Here is a 9511-nt window from a genome sequence, read left to right as displayed (position 1 = left end):
TTGTCTGGTACACCACTTTGCTGCCTCTATGGTGTCCCGAAGCAGTGCATCCTCCTAATCAAAAATGAGGAAAACAATTAAATACAAGTAAGGGTTGGAGAAATGAAATTAAAAAAAGCCCATAGCAGGCAACATACCTCCCTCCCTGTTCCCAGTCCTGGCACATTATCAGCCTCCACTAGAAAGGAAACAGATTGTGGTTCTTATAGGCACAATAACAATGCAAGCTATAAAAAAAAAAATCTGTGGCTTTGATTTTTAGTATACTGGTTTAATGAAAACGGAGAAATGACTCTCTGTGACATGATGTACCTCTACAACTTTGATGGATGTGTAAACAACAAAGCTGCTTGAACAATACCTGATGCTTCAGAGACAGATTCTGAATGGCTGAACCTTTTCAGTGGGACCTCTTCCACATCCTGAAATAAGTGGAGAGGTTAGGCTTTTGTCTTCAAGTAATAGTTTGACTACATAATAACTCATCACATGACCTCTCACCTGGAGTCTTTTTTCTGCTGGGTTCTGAGTTGAGGACGCTGGGTTCTGTACAGGGGCAGCTGGGTGCTGAGTGGAGGCCTGTGGGTTCTATGCAGGGGCTGCAAAGTGCTGAGTGGGGGCCTTTGTTTGTTTGTTATGCTTCTCCTCCTGGGGTTTTTCTAAGTGTCTTAAAAACTGTGATCTATTGATAATTGTTTCTGCACAATAGCAGCAATGGAAATGTGTTGAAGTGCGACAAATGAAGCCACACTTGATGATTGTGAATTCTGAAAGAGAGGAATGTGACAAGACTGATCTCAGAACCCGAACCGAAAAAAAAAAAAAAAACCCACCACTTTTTTTTCTAAAATTAGTTTTAAAGTAAGCTGAGCCTGAAATTATATATATATTATATTATATATATATATAATAATATATAATATATATAATATAATATATATATACACACACACACACACCACACACATACATATATATATATATATATATATATATATATATATATTATATAGAGGGAGAGAGAGAGAGGAGAGAAGAGAGAGAGAGATACATTTCCAAATAAAATATGAATCCAAAAGACAAAATAGACAAAACAAAATAAACTAAACATGACTGGATTCACAAACAATATGTATGACGCACCTCTGTCTAATCCAGTTTCGTTGCAGCCGCATACTTGCAAAAAGGGCAGTGGAATAGCCCACTGTTGGTGCATTGATACATGGTTGGTGTATCACCTTCCAGCAGTATAGTGACATGTCTCTACATATCAGAGAGGAAAAGAATAGACACAAAAATAATAATTAGAAATCCACAAGACCAAAAATATTTGTAAAAATTTCACCTCAACAACAAATGTTGACTCACTGATGCTAAGGGTTGTCACACGACCTTGAAGCTATTAAGTTAAATTCTCATATTTAAAAATGGGTGTAGGAGCATAGTACAACACTTGTTTTATGAGACACAGCTTTTTAATGAAATTTAGGCAGTCCTCGTTTGTTTTGAAAACATTCTGTAGTAGGTTAGCGCTGACTTTCTCAATCATCTACGTCTATTTGCAGTCTGTAATCTATGTGCATTTGCAATGTTGGAGCTACTGGCTTTACTACAGTACATCAGCCAACCGGTAACATGCTCCATAGTTTACACCAGATTACGGACTGGAAATCTAGGAACTAAATACATGGTGGATCATCAGGGTGTAGAACGCAAATACATACAGAGCTTAACCTGTTTCAGAAATAAAATAATGTTACTTCCTTCCTTGTCTGTCACAAATATCACAAAATAGCACGTCAAAACAAAAAAAGATACCTTGCTTACCTCCATTTTGCAAACTGATTTATTTCGTCTTCGTCTGCGCACATTATTCTTTAGCAGTCCACAGAGCGGCCACTTGCCGTTCATAGTCTCTGCCACCAGATGGCCCCCGGAAGGGAGTCAAACGTGGGAGGCGTGGCTCAATGTGGGCGTGGCTCAACGTTGAGGCACGCCCGATCTGCGGGCTGCAGTCAGGGGTACTTGGGACTTTTCCTAAAGAGAAAAGTTAAAAAAAGAAGAAGAAGAAGAAAAAAAAGAACGGCTCGCGAACGGACGGGAGCCGGCTCCCATCGTTCACTCAAAAGAGCCGGCTCTTTGAACCGGCTCGTTCGCGACCGACACATCACTACTTTAGAAATTTGTAAACTCAACAGTGTCAATGATGTATGGGGGAGAGTCACAGGCCAGAGTCACGCACACTAAAAATTTCTTGAGAAATTTTCTAGTGCACTCATGCTCTGTCCATCTTTATACTGTCATTGGTTTAAACACACTGCACTTAATCTACTTGAAACATAGCTAATCTTTCTTGTTGGCATATAATGATGAGATTCAGCAATCCACAGAAGAAGACCTGCAGGTATGCATAGTTTATACAAGTCTAATTAGTATTGGTGTTTGCTCTTGTACATATGTATTTTGTAGAATGCAAGAAAACTATAAATAGTAGCAACATTAACTCATCATTCTACTACCAATGACAAAAGATGGTTAGAGCTATGACGTCAGCTGAAAAATATTTGCCACTGGCTGCCACCATGTTTGCTGTACTGCTTCTTCTGCCTCCTGTCCAATCTAAATATCTGCGAAGATGTACATCATTGGCAGACCTGAGTCAGACATAAATAACGTCTGGGTGCTCTGATAAGCCATCTGTAAAGGCATGTACCTGTTAATCATTCAGTCACACTGTTAATTATGCACAACTTCGAATCTTAATATCATCTGAACTGGTGAGAAAAAAAATTAACCCCCCTCACAGTTGTCATGGACAGGGAAATTATTGCATGAACCTGGCTGTAAACATGTTTATTTCTGCTGTGAAGTTGGACATTTTAATATGGGGACATATGGAGATTGACTCACTTCTGCAGCCTATCTCAAGTGGCTGCTTAAGTATTTACAGTTTTTAGCGTTTTTAGTGTTGGTGATGCTAATTTCCCAACATGGTTGTATAATATAATGCAATACAATTTTAATATGATGGAGTGTGGACAATGGCTGCTAGATGTGTAACTATAGGCAAATAAAGCCATCTGTTGTCAAGGGTCAAAATATGTTTTCTTCTGTTAGCAAAACATTTTTGGCGAGGCTTTGCTAATGAATTATATGTATTGCTAGCATGAATTGGAGGAAGTAAAGAAAATCAGCAATGACCTTTGTAAGATTATCAAAGAGTATGTGTTGAGTTACATTATTAGAGTTACCCTGTGTTATACGTAGGTATATTATTTGTACACTTATTATAAAATGTTACCTACTATTCTCGTGTATAAATCATGCCCCTGTGTGCCACAATACATAGATAGACATGATTTTTTAAAACATTAATTCAGGTAAAAATTGTAGAAAATGAAAGTTAAGAACGATATGTGCTGCTCGTCCTCCAGTATTAATCTCCGTGTATGTTAACATACTGTACTGTCCTATAGTGTCATTTTGATCTCATCTTTGCTCCTTTACGTTTAGCTGTCGGCTCTTCTCGGTTGTCTCTCGTGCCTCATCGGTATTCCTGGGCAATCCGCGGCGCGCGCCCCCACTCCAACAGCAGCAGCGGCACGCGCATCTCAGGAAACAGGATAGTGCATCTGCAGAGCTCGAGTCTCTGAACGACCCTGGCATGACGCCATGAGGTCTTAACGTGTGTGATGGAGATTATATTTTTGTAAGAACCGCTACCGTGGGCTGCTGTGGCGTCGCGTGAGGAGCTTGAACACAACCATGAAGCTGCTGCTTGTGATGACACTTTTATGGCGCGAGGCGTTTTGCGGATCTCCAAGCGTCCAGATCGGTAGGATTTTCATTTTTCCGTCATCGTCCCAGTGTTCTGATCTTTACTTATCCTATTAATCGATCTGTCTAAATTATTTGTATTATTCCCTTTTTTCCTTTTCCCATTCATTCATCGTTCCGTGTCTTCCTCCCACTAATGTGGGCCTCTCTCATCTCTGTCCCCCTTGTGCTGCTCTAATCATAAGAGGCCTCCGAACTATATGGCGGTTGCTGCAGTGTACTAATAATGTCAACACCTTCATCTATTATATTTCTTTATGTGCTTAGTGTATGTGCGCGTGCATGGTACTGGCAGTGTAGTGCAGGCGTGTGTGCGTGGTCGCGCAAGTGTACGTGTGTGTTTGTCTTGTGATTTGTAAACTGGCACACAGTTAAAGGCAGGTACATCCAGTAATTAGAAATCAGCACTTCACATATTTATTGTGCTCCATTGCTTGTTGTAAGCAATTCAGCAGCGACCTCTACAAGATGTGTTGAATTTTCACCCACACTATTAGATTCAAATATAGGCTCCACAGTTACGTTGTCTTGTTGTTAGAATTAAAATATTGCATTTAAGTAGATACCAAACCGATTTACCATAACCTACAAGCAAGCAGTGTTTAATCCAAAATAGGTCACCTACGCCAAGTAGGCACATTTGATGCAGGTAGTGGTGGTTCTTTTCGCACTAGTTTTGCTAAGGTTTGGTTTTAATAATTATTTGGGTGTACCCTTCTTATATTAGTCAATATTACAGTTGGGGTAATGAATTCGCAATTCAACTGCAGAGGGAATACAAGGCAAGATGAACACTTAAAAGCAAATTTTAAAACATCACAGCCATAAAAATACTTTTTGATCAAATATATTATTACTTTGTACCAGCACCAAAATAATCCTAAAAGTCGTTTAATTAGGTAGTTTTGTGATATCTAACAGAACAAGTAATTGAAGTGACTTTGACCTGCTGATGTCACTACAGGCCACACTGAAGTATGTATGATTCATCCTCTGGGATAATGAATGTTTGTACACATGTTTGCCCCTTAAAGATGGGTTATCAAGTCAGTTGTCAGCCTTGTCTCAAAATGACCTAATTACAAAGTTACTGTGTTGAAAACAGAGGCCATGATGGAAATGTTGGGCAGTGCAAAGCAGAGAAACATGACTTTTTTAAAGTGTAAACTCAGTGAGGGCTGAATGAGTAATTCACACATAAGGAGCTTTTCTATCTAAACCTGGCACTGACTTTCCTAGTCACATGCAGTTAATATGCTAACCTAAACCTAAAGCAAATTAGCATCACCCTAAACAAACAGCAGCCTATTATACTATGGTAGTCCATATCCCTAGCAAGCTTTTCATTTATATGTCACTTCAAGGTAGTATAAATGCATAGCAACAAAAATGATGAATTGCATTATGTCTTCATAAAGTGATATTCAACACGAGACCAAGAAGGTCCATATGTAAACTTAAGCTGATTCAAAACAAAGGTGAATCAGTTAAATCAATATTTACACAAGATTATTTACAATATGTATAACACAACACTGAGAAATATCAACTACCTGAAAGAAAGTTAATAGATATCGCTGTTGTTTAACAACCTTTACAAAAAAATAAAAGTCATGAACAAACACACATACACGTGGGTAACTCAATGCACCAGATAATAATAATTTAATCAAAATATATCTCAACTATGACAAGGCAGTCAAAATATCAAAAACATAAGGAAATGCAGTATTTACGGTATAATATTTGTGGTATATAAAAGATGTTTTCTGTCTGAATATTAATGTATCTCAGAACTGATATTGTGTCTTGCCTTTGTGCAATGCACTTCAAATTAGGGCTGAACGATATGGACAAAATGTCATATTTCGATATTCACACCAGATATCTCGATATCACACCTCATAATACAAAAGAATGTGGAAAGTGCAGTTTTATTGATGAGAACTCACTGCCATTCATCAACATTAACATAAAGTCATGTCTTTTGCAATGTGGTATGTTATAGCGTCTGTAATGTCTTTATGTCTGGTGGACGTCGACTCATACGGTGTAACACTACTGAACGCATCAGTACCCCCACTTAGCTTGGGCTTCTTTTGGGATGACTGTTTCTCTCATTGTAATACACTCTTCATGCAGCATGCGATGGTGTTGGTGAAACGTGTTTGTTGTGCTACCCTGCTTCGTCGCAGTTTTCGCCAAGCACGACCTGCACAACACCTCGCTGTGGTTGACATCATCCTTTTTAAATCCAAAATACCTCCAAATAATGGAGGATGATTTATGTTTTGGCACAAAATCAGATTCTGCGCCACCACCAGCCGCATTATCTTCCGTACTCATGTCACTTTTCTTTGTCATTGGTTGGCTTCAGCTGTCGATCCACAGCAAGCATGAAATAAGGTTTGTGGTTGCTGGCCGTAGTGGTGCATTCAAGGGTAATCGTAAACATGATGTTTATTTATTATTTATATCTAGAGCTGTACATGCAGGGCGAGCGCGGGGGGAAATCTATATCGTTGTCAGCTTATGTCCTCCTCTGTAAGTCGCTTTGGATAAAAGCGTCTGCTAAATGCAATGTAATGTAATGTAATGTAATGTTTATATCGTTGGTTTTTCGATATTAGTATCTTAAATGTTCATATCTTGATATACAGTGGTCCCTTGTTTATCGTGGGGAATATGTTCTAAAAAATAACCCGCAATAAAAGAAATCCACGAAGTAAGTTTTACAATTATACATGTTTTAAGGCCGTAAAACCCCTAACCACACACTTTTATACACCTTTTTACATGCATTTTGTACAGTACTCCCTTAGTTAATCAGGACGCAGAACACATGTGCGGTTCTCCCTTAGCCAATTTAGGACGCAGAACACAATGCGCGTTCATACTGTACGCTGTAAAAAAATCTGCGAAAACAGTGAGTCTGCGAAAAGTGAGCCGCGTTATAATGAGGGACGACTGTAGATATGATATATCGTTCAGCCCTACTTCAAATGGGCTTTTACTATATTACTATTACACTTTATCTGTGTTCACTATAAATGTCCTAACTGAGCTAATCCCAACAATTGTTATTGAGGCCAATCCAGGCACATTTTAATGGATTGGTATTGACTAAAATAAAGCTGATCAAATTGTGATCCTTTCCTTACTGTGCTCTATGTGTACGATAGATAGCATTCTGCTACATATCTAAGTGTGCTATTTAACTGTGTTATATCAAGTTTAGGTTTTTTTGTCAATTATACAGGTTAGGGATGTAAACGGTTAATTGACTATCGGTAAATCGTCGAAAATAATTTAATCGATTAAATTAATTAGTTTAACTGAATCTAGGGCCATTTTCCACAGGAGTTTTTTTCAGTGAAATGTCATGGTGTCCCCAGTTGAGGGTGCCATTGCTTAATCTAGGCCACACCGAACGTACCTGAACGTAATGCGGTGACAGACCTGGGGCCTCATGTACAAAGCATGCGTATGCACAAAAAAGTGGCGTACGTCCTTTCCCATGCTCACGTTCAAATGTATCAAACGTGAAACAATTGTAGAAATGTGCGTGCCCCACGCCAATTTCATAGCTGTCGTACGCACGTTTCTACAGCTATTGTTCCTTTGGCGACACTTGGAGGTGACGCTGGGAAACTGTTAATAATGTGAAAACAAGTAGTCATCAGAGTGATATGCACATCAGAGACACACTTATGAACAATTAACACACCCACGTGTTTGCAGTTATATAGGTGGATATAAAAGCATGCGTAATGTGATTAAGAAAATGGTATTAACAATGGCAGCGTTAGCGTTGTTAGAGGACCTTGCAAACGTGAGCGATTTAAGGAACGTGTGGATTCACTTGCAAACCATGATAATTGGCTCATAAGCCGATTTCGGTTACCAAGGCCAGTGTTACTGGAGTTGTGCGCAGAGCTGCAGCCGGCCCGAGAGCGCAACGGGGGCCGGCGAGTAGCTCGGGGTTGTGCTGACTACGCTGGGGTTCCTGGCAACAGGGGCATTCCAGCAGGAGCTGTTTATCTAAGTAGGAAACATTTTCATTCCATCAATGTTCAAATCATATGTGATGCGCGAATGCAGCTCACTAACATCGTGACAAGGTGGCCTGGTTCAATGCGAAATGCGAGGCCCTGCTCTTGGACATGCGTAATTGCGCTTGAATAACAGTCACACGGACGCGGCTATTCTAGTTCTAATGCACGCATAATCTCGCTGCAATACGTTTTATCAAGTAGAAGAATACAGCATAATCATGCACATAGTCTCAGCTATGACTTTTTGCTATTTATTTCAAAGGAAGAAAAACATCTGTGCAACGAGTGGTGACAGTACGTCAAGTCAGTTCAGTCACTTTATTTTTGGCATCTTGACATTTTAAACCAGCAGATTAGGACACTTTGCATTAATTATATACATTCATTAATTACAACTATAGACAACTTGTTTTACTTATTATTTAACTTATTTACAACACTAACCCAAACAATTAAGATGGACTCACCATGCGTAAATTGCGAAGAAACTAATCCCTTCAGAGTCACTTTCCTTCATCACTTGCCTTCTTGGCCTCAAACTCAGCAATATATTTTCTATAATCCAGTTTGGATGCAATGTCCTTTTCAGTGGATAGCAGGGCAAGCCCGCACAGTCTCTCCTGTGACAAGGAGGTGCGCATATAGTTTTGAATTAATTTTAGCTTTGAAAAGCTTCACTCGCCCGATGCCACAGTGTCGGTGTGCGTGATGGAGATGCTAGTTGTTGCCACCGCATCTCTGGAAGTGCTGACAAATTTATCCAGCAATCCCCGCAGTGAATTGTGAAATTCTTCCTTCTTTTTAATTTTTTTCCTTTTCTCAGAGCCCGATTAGTGCTTGCAAAATCGGTCGCGTTCTCTTGCCGTCGACATGTTCACTGCCCCCCACTTTAACTTTCCTCCTCTCCCGTCTTCAGTGAGGACGCATTACTTAATGCCATTGGTACAAGATCATATATGTCATTGGTACAAGATCATACATAACTAATGTATTTTTTTAAACAAATAAATTAAATAATTAAAAATAAATGTAAAAATAAAAGATAAAACACACAGCACGATTGAAGGCGTGAGGCCCCCATGTTTTTGGTTTTCTTTATTTTCTGCTGGTGAAATTAGAGCTGCAGAGCTTTCTAACAAGCCCCTGATTGTCTCCCTGTGTTCAGTATTGTTGTCAGTAAAAGCGGGCGTAAAATGTCAGCTGCGGCGCCACACCTGTCCACACCTGTCCACACCTGTGTGTGCGCTGCTCGGATCCCACAGCATTTACAGCCTCACACACACGCTCCTACTCACGTCTTTTTTTGGTCATATTTATCCCTGTTGACAGGGAACCAAACAGAATCTCCACTTCATTCACTAGAATCTTTAGCTCAGACTCTGTGAAATTCATTTTCTTTCCTTTGTGCATCGCGTTATCTGATCAGACAAAGAGGTGAATCTCAGGTCTATTTAAATAGATTTGCATATGTAAATAGGGACGTGGACAGGGAGGAGTTGCACGTGCGCTCAATTCCACGTTGATTGGCATGTACAAAAGAAACGTGCTTGGATCCATGCGAACGCACACTTTGATACATCTGAATATTTTTGTGCGTACGACAGTTTCCGGGTTCTGGC

The 9511-nt window shown here is 39.6% G+C and overlaps 1 long non-coding RNA gene across 1 annotated transcript; it reads right to left on the bottom strand.

The window, feature by feature from the left end:
• Nucleotides 1-253: 253 nt before the first annotated feature.
• Nucleotides 254-2043, bottom strand: LOC109140838 (uncharacterized). The gene is made up of 3 exons (XR_003461752.1): nt 1828-2043; nt 1144-1263; nt 254-767 (listed from the first exon to the last, which is right to left on the bottom strand). It is a non-coding gene; the product is annotated as an uncharacterized LOC109140838 (long non-coding RNA).
• Between the last annotated feature and the right edge of the window lie 7468 nt (nt 2044-9511).

The sequence above is a fragment of the Larimichthys crocea genome, unplaced genomic scaffold (genome assembly GCF_000972845.2).
Source record: "Larimichthys crocea isolate SSNF unplaced genomic scaffold, L_crocea_2.0 scaffold131, whole genome shotgun sequence".
NCBI classification, from domain to species: domain Eukaryota; kingdom Metazoa; phylum Chordata; class Actinopteri; family Sciaenidae; genus Larimichthys; species Larimichthys crocea.
This window is presented reverse-complemented; position numbering and strand designations above follow the sequence as displayed.